This window comes from Sus scrofa, chromosome 10 (assembly GCF_000003025.6).
Source record: "Sus scrofa isolate TJ Tabasco breed Duroc chromosome 10, Sscrofa11.1, whole genome shotgun sequence".
NCBI lineage: Eukaryota > Metazoa > Chordata > Mammalia > Artiodactyla > Suidae > Sus > Sus scrofa.
The window spans coordinates 22,187,560-22,202,833 of record NC_010452.4 but is presented as its reverse complement, the minus strand read 5'-3'; the positions used below and the strand labels follow the sequence as shown (position 1 = coordinate 22,202,833).

The 15,274-nt window shown below is 38.5% G+C and overlaps 1 long non-coding RNA gene across 1 annotated transcript; it reads left to right on the top strand.

Moving 5' to 3' along the window:
- On the top strand, positions 8,689-14,979 carry LOC110255608. The gene is made up of 2 exons (XR_002336148.1): positions 8,689-8,947; positions 11,165-14,979. It is a non-coding gene; the product is annotated as an uncharacterized LOC110255608 (long non-coding RNA).

Genomic DNA, 15,274 nt, shown 5'->3' with positions numbered 1-15,274 from the left:
TTGACTATAGTTCCCTGTGCTACAGTAATCCGTGTTTATCTATTTTATATATAGTAGTGTGTATATATTAATCCCAAACTTCTAATTGATCCCTTCCCTTTCCTCTTTGGTAATCATGAATTTGTTTCCTACATCTGTGAGTCAATTTCTGTTTTGTTAGTAAGTTCATTTGAATCCGGAAAATCTAAACCTTTCATGTTTGGAACAAAATAATTTTTCTCCTAGGACAGTAGTCACTTCTGAAAGCTGAACATAGGGCCCTAAGTAAAGGAGGTATGATGGGAATGTGTTTTTGGGGTGCAAGGTGACACTGAGAATCTATGACACCGTCCAGGACGAGCACCCATAGAGTGGTAACTACCATCAGATCCCCCACTGATAGGAAACCTACCACGTGCTGGAGGGTTTTACCTATTTTATTTTTCCTCAGGGAGATGTGACAGGATAGGTTTTCCTACCCCTGCTTTACAGAAAGAACTAGAGAAAGTCAGGGAGGCTAAATCATTTCCAGCTGATTAAAGCAGGCAGCGTGGTAGCCCAATGCCTGCAGCATTCAGGCCAAAATTCTCCCCTTCGGTCACACTATTTCCACAGGGGTGATGTTGGAGCCTGCGGTGGCTCCTTACATAGAGCTTCCCCAAAGACCACAGGCCCCCATCTACCTCCCCCCCCCCAAATGCCAGGCCAGCCCCAGCCTCTCTATAGATTCTGAGAGCGTGTTGACATCAGCGCCCTGTGACCTGCGCCCGTAGGATGGGAGCTCTTCCTTCTTGCAACAGCCGTAGGTGTCTGATCTCCAGGGCCGGCTGCACAGGGAAACAGACATTGGGGTGGCAGCCCCCCTCGCCAGCTTTGGGGTGGTTCATGCCAAGTACTGGAAACCAAGCCCTGTCTTCCTGCCTCTTCCCCTTCCCCCTCCTTCAGACGGGAAGGGTCACACTTCTCTTGGGGTGAAGGGGGTTAACGCTCCATAGGGCCATTCTCTGAGCTGTAACACAGAACAATGAAAAGGTTCTGGAAGCCCTAACACCTTTTATACATTTTGTAGTTAAAAGAGAAAGAGACCAGTGCACCCTTAGCAAGACACTGAGATACTTTCCACTTCAACATCTTAATTTCCAATCAAATCCCATCCTCTCTACACAGCCTCCAGCAATATTCCTAATTAGGGGTCATTATGTCTCTTTTTAAAATAAAAGTAGCATAAACCCTCCCCTGTTCCACTTAATGGGAGGGACATAGAAACATGAGAGTTACAGGCAGTTTGGTTTCTGTTTTTCATGCAGAAGTGATCCTTTCAAAACCCAGTTCACTGCAGAATTAATGGCCTCTTTCTCATGCTTTAGGGCAGAAGCGGATCACCAGTCTGGGTCAGGGAAAACACTTCCGGTGCGGGATGGACATGAGAAATGTGGTGAGGAATGTGGGCTTTGCTTGGATGCTCTGGTCTTTCCCAGGGTTGGGGGCAGGATGCTGGGCCGGCCAGGGGGCAGGTGCTGCAGGACGGTGCACGGCATCCTCATTCTACCTGCTGGATTTAGAGCATGCACAGATTATTCTCTGCTTAATCAATATTCATTTATTGACCCAGATAGCAAGCTCCTTACAACAGGGAAAGAAGGGGTAGGCACAGTCATTGAGAGAGAATGAGTAGGTATAAATATTGGTGGAATCCTAACCTCTGGGCCTTGTCTTATTTTTCTAAGACATTTGAAAACTTTCCAGGCATGTGTCTTTTCACCGAATGACATGCCTGTTCACTGAATAGTAGCTTTGATGACGGCTGCCAGGGTGAGCTCTTTCATAGGACAGAGCAATTCAGCTCTTGATGTGCCCACATCACAGAAAATATGGGTGTCCAAATCCCAAGAATACTGAACTATTCCATCAAGTGGTGACAAATATACTTATTCAGCATCACTGACCCATAGAGAACACCATACTCTGTCTTCAGAGAATAGGAATGGAACCGTCAATTATGGCAACTGAACAGCAGTTTGGGCCATAACACTGCAAGAGGAAACACAGCTTGCAGTATACCTGATGAAGCCTCTAAGTCAAGAAATGTGACAGGGAAGTCAAATCCAAATGGTCAAAAATGTGAAAGGCCTGTAGGGACTTATCAATGGAAATGATATAGTATAGAGTATAAAAAAAAAATAAAGAGAACAAAGAAAATGGTTCTTGATTTTTAGCTATCTTTGAAGTGTCATAAAATTGAATTGCCATAGATTTAATTGAATATGATTCATGCATGTTCTTCTTATTCTTAGTTTTTTTTTTTTTTTTCTTTTCTTTTTGGGTCTCACCTGCATATGGAACTTTCCTGGTTAGGGCTTGAATCAGAGCTACATCTGCTGGCCTACGCCACAGCCACTTCAGCGCTGGATCTGAGCTTTGCTTGTGACCTACACCACAGCTCACTGCAATGCTGGATCCTTAAGCCAGTGAAGCCAGGGATCGAACCTGAATCCTCATGGATACTAGTTGGATTCGTTTCTGCTGCGCCACAACAGGAACTCCTATTCTTAATTTTTTTTCCGGAAAATATTTGAACAAATTTGAACAAACACATTATTAGAAAAAAAGAAAAGTAAAACTTCATTGTCGTTGGTGTTGGAAGGCGTTAAAAAGAAAAATATTAATATTTCACTTCTATTCCAAATTTCAGGGATATGGACTTGCTTCTTAAACACTTAATATCACTGTGCCAGACTCTAAATAGTGAGAATTTGTGGTTGAAAGCTTTTCTTTTCCCTTGATACTACTTGAACTGCTGATATGTATGATTAATACTATATATCTTTAAATCAATGTTTTATCATCATATGAAATTTGTGTTTTTAAAAAGCTTACACTTCCTTGGCTGGAATTAGTTAATTTTAGTTAACCCCAATGATGTTTTAATAAGAAAATTTCTTTCTCTTTGAATTCACATGTTTTTTAGGAAACCTGTTTAATAGTTCAATATTGAGGTTGCATTTTATTAATTGGCATTGATTTCTTGAATGTTAAACCTTGTAGCTACTGGAAACATCAGTTAAATCATTGTGACCTTATTGCACAGGTTGGTTAAGGTCAAGGAGAACAAGACCCAGCTTGGATTTCAGAGATGACAGAGCAAATCTGTTCTGATCAGGGAAGTACGCTGTGTATAAAGAGGTCCTCTCTCTGGGGTCGCATCACTTTGCTATTTTCAGTTCTTTAATATTTTATGCATTGTGCATTTGTCAGATGGGAAGATACTTTCCCCCACTAAAAAGGCATTTTTACTGAGGAAGTTGTAGCCAAAAATAAGAGCTTATTTTCCAGTTAGGGAGAGTTGACCAAAACTATAAATATATGAGGCCTATGTATGCAAGGAAAATAACTTAAACATAGCTATGAACTATGCATTTTTTAATCTTGATCTCTGTCTTTATATTATATTATTAATTAAAATAGAATGACTTTGAAATTAAATGTATCTGAAAAACTCTTTAGAGTAAAATAGCAATGTTTAGGGCTGTTTCTAATTCTTTAGCTTTCCATGTTTAATTGCATAATTTTCTAATTTTGCCTTCCATAGAAAAGTAGTGCCCATTTCTCATGCCACCCCAAGGTGAGAGCTCAGGACAGGGAATTAAGCAGAAAGACTTTGGAGTTCCTGTTGTGGCTCAGCAGAAATGAACCCAACTAGTATCCACAAGGACACAGGTTGGATCCCCAGCCTTGCTCAGTGGGTTAAGGATCCAGCATTGCCATGAGCTGTGGTGTAGGTTGAAGATGCAGCTCAGATCCTGCATTGCTGTGGCTGTGGTATAGGCTGGCAGCTGCAGCTCCAATTCATCTCCTAGCCAGGGAACCTCCATATGCCTCAGGTGCAGCCCTAAGAAACAACAACAACAAAAAAGAATCACATTCTGGGTGCTCACAGGGTACCTCTCCCTGGAGTAGTTGTTCTGTCTTTTGCTTTCTATTTCTCACCCTGATATCTCCATACCCTCCATCCATCTCATTATCTGCCTTTATTGATGAAGTGTCACCTTAGGTCTGGGAAGTCAGAGCTCCTGGCTCCTGTTGGTTGGAAGAGGAGAAGAAATAGAAGGTCTCCCCACTGTTTTCCATAATATATCCATGCTGAAATGCTTCATGAGTTCCAGCCAATGACCTACAAATCCTACAAATCTGTCTTGAGGACCAGATATATACTGTTACTTATTTATCTGGGAATCTAAGCAGTTTTCTTTCATTAACCTGCTTCTCTTAGGAAAGACCACCCCTGACTCCTTGAGACACACGTGGCTTATCTACAGTATTGTATGCTGACTAACCTATTACCAACATTACCTTAGTACTGAGACCATGATCTAAAGAGCTGAACTTAAGTATTGAAGAAGGACAACTTTCTAATAGCCAGACACAAACAATATCTTCCTTCATGGATCAAACACTTCTTATATTACTACTGTCTTATAGGTTATCATTTACAAACAAGAAAGAAACTTTTAGTATGGTGTCAAAGAACTTTCATGGTCTCCTTTTTACCCTAAACAGCTTCACCACTTATCCTTCTGCTTTAGACTAAAAGTTTTGCAGATCATTGATTCACTGCTTCTGCATCCCACTCCCAGGTCTTTGTATACACAATTCCCTTTGCTTTTTACTTAAATTAAAATCTTGGGCTGGAGAGTTATTATAGATTAATTAATAGAAATACTCAGAGTTCCTGTTGTGGCACCGCAGACATGAATCCAACTAGGGTCCATGAGGATGTAGGTTGGATTCCTGGTCTTTGCCCGGCGGGTTGGGGATATGGTGTTGCCGTGAGCTGTGGTGTAGGTCGCAGACATGGCTTGGATCCCACATTGCTGTGGCTGTGGTGTAGGCCAGCAGCTGCAGCTCTGATTTGACCCCTAGCCTGGGAACTTCCATATGTCACAGGTACGGCCCTTAAAAAAAAAAAAAAAAAAAAAAAGCAAAAAAAAAACAAAACTTGAACACCAAGCTGAGAAATTATACTGAAGGAGAAAGCTAGAACGATTGAAGAATTTTAAGGAGGATTAAATGATTATACCAGTGATAATGATGGATAAGATTTAAAAAAAAAAAAAAAGACAAAACAGATCATTGGGGGTTTGTTGTAATTACTTTTGCCTTTTGTGTACTTTCTTTCTCCAAGAGTCTCCCATTCTATACTTCTTCAAATGTTGAGTCAACAACATAAAATAAAAGATTCGACTTGGTCACTTTGACACAATGACTACAGTTATCGAAACTTAGGGTCAAAAAAGTCCTAGTCATCTACTTGAATTACCTTATTCAGGGTTTGAGTTTTTCTCTATATAAGGTATTTATTACAATCTATGATTTAATTCACTAGATCATGATCTAGTTCATTCAATTTTTCTTTTCTTTTTTGCTTTTTAGGGCAGCATCTCAGCATGTGGGGGTTCCCAGGCTAGGGATTGAATTGGAGCTGTAGCTGCCAGCCTACACCACAGCCACAGAAATGCCAGATCCAGGCCAAGTCTGCAACCTACACCCCAGCTCACGGCAACACCGGATCCTTAACCCACTGAGCGAGGCCAGGGATTGAACCCACAACCTCATGGTTCCTAGTCGGATTTGTTTCCTCCGCTCCACCATGGGAACTCCTAGTTCATTCAATTTTTTAAAAAAATCTTTAGAGTTCATTATTATCTTTAAGTTAAATATCTATTTTAGATCAACCACTCATCTTCAATTCACTCCTTGAGATTATATAGAACAAATCATACCCTTTCCTTATGGTAAGTCTCCAAGTACTTGAACATGGGTAACCTGTATTTACTGAGGTGTCTCTAATCCAGAATGAACATTTGATTTCATTTTTCGTTACCTTTACTGTCCTATGAAAAGCCTCCTGTTTTTCATTTCTCTTAAGTTATGGCTCCTGGCACCAAATTTCATGGATCTTCGAACCAGAGCACAGTCATGAAATACTGACAGCACACTCTAGTTCTTCATACTGTAGTTCTCTTAATACATACTAATGAATATTATTATTATTTATCATTTGTTATTACTTCTTAGTATCTGCATCCCAATATTAACTCAAACCAGACTCTCTTTAGATCAAAATCTCTAAAGGTTTAAAGGACCATGTTAAGCTACCTGATATCATATTACATTTTTGGTACAATAGTAAAGTTATCTGTCCTTAAGAGGGATACTTATACAGCAGAAATACTGTCCATAACTATTTGCTTGGATTGTTCACACACCTGCTTGGGGACCTGTGTTTCGTCTTGCTACAATTTGATCACTGATTTTCCTAGGGATTCTCTCTGGTGTTTCCATGTTTCAGTTTGATATATCTTTTTAAGGAAACAGTATCTGACCAAGCCAATCTCTACTTCATCATTGACAAGGTTTGGGCTTTTTACCAAAGTCCATATCACCCCATTCCCCATGATCCAACACAACAGTTGCTATTTCTATCTTTGCTCCTTAGCCTTTCATCACTCACATTTTATAATGACCTTGTCTAGTGATGAAATAGGATATAAAAAATAGCATGTCTTTGCTGTTTTGTTCTTGTTCAGTTGTGGGTTTTTTGCTCACGAGTGAAAATTTTTGTATTTATTGCCACCAGATTATATCATATAAAGTTTGACTCATCATCAGTCTACCCTGATGACAACATATTGATCTGGTATATAACATATTCCATTCCATTTGTAACATAGTATGGAGGTCTAAAGGAGGAATTCAAAGTGCAGTTTTATTATCTTCTTATCAATCGTAGACTTAAATTTATTCTATCCAAAGTGTGTTCATTTTTTGGGGCATGAAAAATAATTTTATTTGACAGAGATATCAGAAGCAAAAGATTAAAAACTCAGTGGTTTTTTTTTTTTTTGGTATCATCTCTTGTCAGTGATAAACAGCAGTTATGTCCTTTTTTTTTTTTTTTTTTGCCATCAGCATGACTTTATTTTCTTCAGAGAACTTTATCATTAACTATAGTTTTCTTATGTGTTACTTGTTTATTGCCTTCATTCCCCATTAAAATGTAGTTCATGGGAGTTGAATTTTCAGCAAGACAAAGGAAGGATTTTTTCAATGTCCTGATTTTTTCCAAAAGGAGTCATCCATTTTTTGAATCTCTACATTACATTTAGTTGTTAAGTGTGTACATTGCATCCAGAATTTTTTTTTTTTTTTTGTATCTGGCTTTGTAGTGTGTAATATATGCCTGAAATATATTAGTCCAATTCAACTTTCCTTTTCTTCCTCTCATAGATGCCAGGCAAATGATGTGTTTTACTTCTCTATTTTCTTTTATCAGTGGGTAAAACAGAAGTCTAGAACATTTTATAGACTTCCATTTTTATTTACTTATTGTGTTTTTTAGTGTATCTCTTTGTATAGATTGTTTTTGTTCTGAATATATATATATGTTTATCACATTCTGCTTCTTAGTGTTGACATCTTAGTTCAAGTAAAGTACAGTAACTTTATCTGCCTTTAAATCCTTTTTTTCCTCATGACTAAAATAAAATTGTCTTAAATATTTCCTCTATATTCGCTGTAAAACATGTCAGGCAGTGTTATAATTTTTGCTTCAAACATTGGACATAATTTAGAAAACTTTGGGAAGGAAGGAAAGTCTTGCATTTTTCCACAATTTTAATCTTTCCATTGCTCTGATTTTCAAGGGTTTTTTTAAAATTATTTGTTTCTGTTTCAAGAACTTTCTTTAGCCATATTTTTCCAGTATAGCACTGTTGGCAACAAATTTTCTTAGTTTTTCTTCTAAGAATGTCTTGATTTTTCTTTCATTCCTAAAGGATATTTTCACTGGATATTGTATTCTGGTTGATAGTATTTTTCTTTCAGCATTTGAAAAATGTACCATTTTCCTCTGGCCTCCACAAATTCTGATAAGAAATCTGCTGTTGGAGTTCCCATTGTGGCTCAGTGGGTTAAGAGCCTGACACAGTTTCTGTAAGGATGCAGGTTCAATCCCTGGCCTCTCTCAGTAGGTTAAGGATCTGGCATTGCCTCAAGGTGTGGCGTAAGTCACAGATGCAGCTCAGATCCTGTGTTGCTGTGGCTGTGGTATAGGCCAGCAGCTGCAGCTCTGATTTGACTCCTAGCCTGGGAACTTCCATATGTTGTAGGTACGGCCCTAAAAAGAAAAGAAAAAGAAAAAAAGGAAGAGAAAGAAAGAAAGAAAGAAAGAAAGGGAAATCTACTGTTATTCAAGTTGTTTTTACCTTAGAGCTAAAGTGTATTTTCTCTTGCGGCTTTCAAGATTTTTTTTCTTTCTCTTTAATTTTTAGAGATAATATCATGGTGTGTCTGAGCAAAGAATTTTAGGGGTTTACCTTACTTAGGTGATATCACGCTTCTTAAATCTGTAGTTTGTAGCTTTTGCCAAATTTGATACATGTGTAGCCATTATTTTTTCAAGTACTTTTTTCAGTCTCACTCTCTTTCTCCCTTCTTTCTGGGACTATATGCCATTGACACAGATGTTCCATCTCTGCTACAGCCCCACATACCCCTGAGGTTCTGCTCAGCTGGGCAGTGAATACCTTTTCTCATTCAAGTTGAGATTTTTCTGGCATGGCAAGCAGTTTTCTATTACCTTCTGGATATCTGGGCTATTATGCTATGAGAATATGGGTCATGTTTTAATTTTCTGTTTTAGCAGATCTCCTCTGACACCGCCCTGGTTGAAGAAACCTGTGGTTGTTATCTCATTGCTGCCAGGTGTGAATGTTTCACCACCTGGTCTTCACTGACACCCCAAGGAGGAGAGCTGACTTGTTCCTACTTCCATTTGGCTTCTACTGATGGGGGAGGCAGTCCTCGATACTGCTGGGAGGTTGTGAAATTCCATGACTCCTGTTTATCCTCCTCCAACACTAATTCAGGAAGGAGAGAAGGGGGTGCCTCATTACGCCCATGTCAGAGTGTAAGTCTAGACTCTCCATATGGTCTCCACTGACACCACAGGGGGGTGGAGGTGTTACCTTGGGGTAGGAATAAAATTTCTGGCTCCTTGCTACTCAGCCTCCTCTGACACCACCATGGGTGGGGAATTAGGAGACCTTGTCATATTCTAGGGATAGTGGAGTCCAGGCTCCCTTCTTAGCCTTTGCTGATAGAATTGGTGGGAAGACTGCAGGACTCTTTGTTTTGATGCTTGACTGGAGTTGGATGGTTATTTTCTAAAAGTGTTTGGTCTTGCCAGGCCCTTTTCTGGTCCTTTGGTTAGAGGTCAGGCTTTCCTTGGGACACCTTCACCTGTATCTGATGGGATCTCTGGGTATCAGATCCTCTAGCAGGAATTCCAAAATATATGAGACAAAAAAAAAAAAAAAAAAAAAAAACCCTCAGGAAACACACTACTATGTCATTCCTTGGTTCCTATGGTTCTTAATCACTCTTCTCTCCCCTCATAGAGTCTCATTTTTTTTAATGTATAATGTCCAAAGTATTTTAATTGTACTTAGCAAGAGGAATAGGCAGATATGTGTCTTTTCCAATCCTGACACTTAGCTTTCAATATGGTCAAAACTTGACAGGCACATCTTCAGTCTAAACAATTGGTTCCATGTTTGGAGAGTAGAACAGCTAAAGCAACAGATGTACTTTTAATAACAACAAAGTACATCTGAAATGAGATACTATTAACCCCTCTATACTTTTATGTGCACTAAGAGAGTGAACCGAACCTTGGCAATTAATAATAAGAAACTATTTTAAAGAAAATAATTATAGGTAAGAATGCAAAGGTCATATAAGTAATACTCACTTTCCAAGAGGTTTAAAAATAGAAAGTTTTTTTTAATGTGTTTACAAAAGATATGTGTGAGATTTGGCCTTTGAAATGAAAATATACGATTCCACCACTGTAACTGTTTAGGAAAGTTTGGTATGCTATGCATCACACATTTGTATGTAGTATTATTTTTTTTCTTTTGTCTTTTTAGGGCTGTACCCATGGCATATGCGACCCTAAAAAGACAAAAGACAAGAAAAAAAAAAAGAAAGAAAGAATAATACTATATACAAATGAATGGTGCAGCTGCCGGCCTTCGCCACAGCCACAGCTGCAGCAATACTGGATCCTTAACTCACTGAGCGAGCCTAGGGATCAAACCCACATCCTCATGGATACTAGTTGGGTTTGTTAACCACTGAGCCACGACAGGAACTCCAAGTATTATTATTTCTTAATAGGCATTTTTTTCCTGCTGTGATACAGCACTTCAAATTATTTTACTTATATAGGGCATTTTTATTTCCAAATTGACTGTAATATCTGCAAGTTACTGCATCTCCTGGAAAAGAATTCAGTCCCACAGTGGGAGCTCTATAAATGCTTTAAGCTAACTACCTCTGAAAAAGTAACATAATTTTTTTTTTTTTATTGATCACAGGTGATTTGCTTTAGGTCTCAGAACACAGAATTTCAGAGATGGAGGGAATCGAAGTGCTTTTTCATACCTATTAGTCATCTTGAATTCATGGACAGCAGAAATGATATGGAACAAACACTGACACCATGAGGTAGAGGTCATAGTATAAATAGATTCAGAGTTCCTGTCCTGGCTCAGTGGTTAACGAATCTGAGTAGCATCCATGAAGATGCCTGTTCGATCCCTGGTCTCCCTCAGTGGATTAAGGATCTGGTGTTGCCATGAGCTGTGGTGTAGGTCACAGACACAGCCCAGATCCTGCATCGCTGTGGCTGTGGTGTAGGCCGGTGGCTATAGCTCCAATTCGACCCCTAGCCTGAAAACCTCCGTATGCCACAGGTGCAACCCTAAAAAGGCAAAAAAAAAAAACAAACCTCTAAGAAATGTAAACTTTATAGGTCAATCTATGACTGAAGGGATCTAAAGGGATGTGCTTCACTTGAACAGATGAGTGTTTAGCACTTAATAATGGAAAAAGTAATACTAGAAAAATTTTAATCTGTGGTGTGAATTTGTGATTAATAAGAAGCATTGCTTTTTGTTTTGTTGTGTTTAAGAAGCCTTGTAAAGACAATATTCAAAACCTTGAATGAGTTGTTTCTACCCTGTTCTGGAAAAAAAATATTTTGTGTGTGTGTGGTCTGTGCTGATAAGTCCGAAACTTGTAAAGCAAAACAAACTTCTTTATTTCCTTTCTGTTTATACAGGTTTTTGCACACATTAAATGTAAATATGTCTGCTCAGAAAATAATTGCACCCATTTCCAGTTGGAAAAAAAATTCCAATAACTTTTAATCTTCCTGTTTCATCTGTATTACTACATCAAGAGGTTCAAGATCCAAAAAATACGATCTGCTGACAACAATACAGCTGTAACTAGCCCTATCTGTAAGAGTGCTTTAGCTCTATTTGTAGGAAAGACTAAACTTTTCATGGGAAGAAGTTTATCATAAGAGAAATGCAGCCAGATCCAAGGACGGATGGAACAATGCTGAGATGGTCATTAACGTGTATGACTCCGATTTAGTCTAGACCTTTTTCCCTCTTCTATTCATCACACACAATTCAAGATCTGCATCTCCAAGTTGTTGGAGAGAGGTGGTGGCTGTTTGAACAATACCACCAGTCTGTGGGCTTCTGAAGGGGGAGCAAGCACTCCTGCTTTGTGGAGGGGCATTTCCCCCCTGGGGCCAGGTCTGTGCCTCTGCAGGGAGTCACCTGGGATCCTTGGAACCATCCCGGAGGGTCAGATAGGAACATAATAAAGGGCAAGTCGCTAGAGATCTGTGATGACCACTAAATGAGACATCTTTGGAGACTTTTTCACTCTTCTAGTGGGATTGGAAGAGAGGGTAGAAGTGTCAATGGGGAAGGCATCTCCAAAGATGTGAGCCGAGCCAGCGAGAACAGTTTGTTTCCATTACGATGACTTTTATATCTTCTCTAGATTGATGCATTCTGGATCGATACCAATTGCTTTAGAAACCTAACTTATTTTTAGAATGTATACTCGTTTGGAACTAATTTATGGCCCACCCTTGAAAATTAGTCACCTTTGCCACTGACCAAATTAGGCTAGTTTGATCAACCACTCTTTCTAAGAGACGTGGTTCCAGGGACTTCTGCCAATCTACAAATATTGGCTGCTGTGTCTCAAAATATCATGAAGTATTTTGAGCTATTATTATTTATATTGATAAATGGGAATTATTTTTATTTTACAAACCTGAAATATTTTTGTTTTATTTTAAACCTGGTTGTTGCTATTGGAGGCCTTAAGAATGTCCTTTTGGCTACTACTAAAAATGCCTCGACATCTTAGTTCTGCCATTAGTTGGCTCTGGGACCATAGGCAATGAATTTTGGAACTTTGGGTAGTGAGTCTGTGACCTTCCCGGGGGTTTCTTGTCTTTCATGCCTCCACCTCACCTCCCCCCCTTAGTTGAAACTGGAAGCCTACAGGGCATTGAAGTTGCCTTCTTGCCTATGTGAGAAAGTATGGTAAAGTCGTTCTCTATTGGGGGGTCGACATTTGTTATGGGGTAGCACTGGTCATACTTAAAAATGGTTATTTTTCCATCTTCCTGCCAAAGATAGGAAGTGGGTTTTTTTGTTGTTGTTTGTTCATCAAACCTAGGGAGTTTTCTGGAGGTCAAATCCACAAAAGTATTGGGATATTCCTTAAAATTAGAGTTCTGAGGATTTGTATTACTCTCAAGGAAGCCCACATTAGACGCCAGCAATTCATCAAAATTAAAATCTAGCTGTAAATTTACCCCTACATCTGTGGCTCTGGAAACTAAGCTGAACTCACCCCTACTTCTCCATTTTCTGCCTGTCTCTAGATTTAGAAAGGCCAGTTTGCCCTGCAACCTCAAGAAAATTCTTTTCATTTTCCTTCCAATTTGTCCAAATCTTTTCTTCTTGTAAGGTCTGAAGCAACAACTTCAAAGCTCTTTCTATGTTGGAGCTGAAACGGGAAGTACCAATTTTTTTAAAACAAAAAATTTACATTAACTACATTATCACTTGTCTCATATTAGTTTGCATTACACTCTGAATAGCTACCTTAATAGAGGCAAAAGTGGATAATGTACCTAGTAAAATTGCTTTATGCACTCCTAATATTTTTTCTTGGCAACATTAACACATGTAACTCACAGCAATGGCTTTTTTCCCCTCTATAGATGATATTTGTGACATAAATTTTCAAGAACTCTCAAAGGGTTGGGGAAAAGGATTTTTTTTTTTGTATTAGAAGACTTGGGGAAAATCTAAACTATTCAGATTGACATAACAAGTTTCTCTCAGTCATTGATATATTTAAACATACTTTGTTCCAAATATTTTCAGCACACATTCCTGTGAACTTTAATTAAGGTGATCTAAAAACAACATCAGCCTACCCAATAAAAGTGCTACAATGTATATGATTTATGCATACCCAGAAGCACTTTTAGGAAGAGATACCAAAGCTTGAATATAGCTGGTAGGGCTTATGGTTCTTCAGTTGCATCACTCTTTCCAAGTCAGCAATTGAAAGTATAAAATGAGAAGAGAAGTGTATAGATTTCCCTCCTTTCTTTACACCTAACCATGTCAGAAAGGAAGCTAGGAATCAAAAGAAATAATCCAAGGAGCCTACGATGGCCACACCCTGTGTTATTTTGCCACTGATAAAAACTTATAAATTCTCTTAAGTTCCCGTGTAGACACATAAAGTGATTGGGCAGCAACATGTCTGGGGTGGATAGATGATATACTTAATGTGAACTGTATCCTCCATGAAACAATCGTAACTGAGGAAAATATTTAAAACCTCAACAAAAGTTGCTGGAAGTTGTCCTAAGGACATAAGCAAATGGAGAAATATTTCCTGAAGAAAATCTACTACTCTGAGTAAGCACTGTGAAAGTATGCAATATTTAAGGCATGCCTCAAACTCAGCTCATTTTGACTAAGGCACTATTCTCAGTGGGTTTACTCAAGAAGACAGGACTCATTTCAACCCTAGTCCACAGTCTAGGCTCACAGTCTCTGCCTGGGAGGGGGAAGACACCAGCGTTCTTATCACCCTAGCTGCAAGTTATAGAAGCTCTATTCCAGGCAGGCAAAGTTGAGACCTCACTGCTTCCACCCAGACCCACTCATAGAGTGGAAGCTCTACTTCAGCCATGGCAGACTGAGAACACTGGGCTCTGATTATGCCTATCCTAGCCCCCTCTGAGAAACAACATCAGAGGCTACACAAAGTGGAAGAAACAGATTTGCTAGACTAGGCCAGCTAAATTACTGAACAAGAAATCAAACACACAGAAATTCATGGGGTTATGGAAACCAGCAACCAGTGCTGGTTATAATATATTACCTAAAATGTTCACTTTTTACCAAAAAATATGAAATATTCAAAGAAAGTTTGAACCATACACAGGAAAAAATATAGACAACAGGAACTGTCTTGGAAATGGCCTAAATGGTGGACTTAGAAGATAAAGATTTCAAATCAGCTACTATAAGCATAAGAACTAAAAGAATCCAAAATTAAAGAATTTTCAAAAAGGTATGCATAACAATGTCTCATCAAGCAAATACTACTAAAGAGAGAAAGAAATTATGAGAAAAAACCAAATGGAAAGTCTGGCACCGAAAATTATAATAATTAAAATGAATTATTCACAAGAGGGTATGAAGAATAGACTTAAACTGGCAAAAGAAAGAATCAATAAACTTGTAAATAGATAAAGATGCAATCTGAGAAATAGAAAACAAAAGGAATGCATAAAAATGAGCAGAGCCTCTGAGAAATGTAGTAGCATACCAACATTTGCATAATAGGAGTACCTGGAGAAAAAGAGAGGGAACAGGAAAATATTCAAAAAAGTGGCTTAGAATTTTTCTTAATTTGATAAAAGCCACTAATCTGTACATCTTAAAAGCTCAACAAATGTATACAAATGTATATAAAAGCACAAAGATCCGTACCCAGACACATCATAGTCAAATGTTGAAAACTGAAAAAACTTGAACACAGAAAAAGAAAAACTCTTCATGTACAGGGGAACCCCAATATAATTAAAAACTGAATTCTCATCAGAAACAGTAGGTGCAAAAGACAAGTGCTGGATATAATAAAGAATATTATATCCAGCAAAACTATCTTTTAGAGATGAAGGCAAAACTGAGAGAATTCATTGATTGCAGGCCTGTCTTATAAGAAACACTAAAGAAGGTTCTTCAGGCTGAAAGAGTATTTCAAATTCACATTAACAAAATAGAAATTAGTAAAGATAAGAATGTAAGCAATTTTAAAAGAGAAC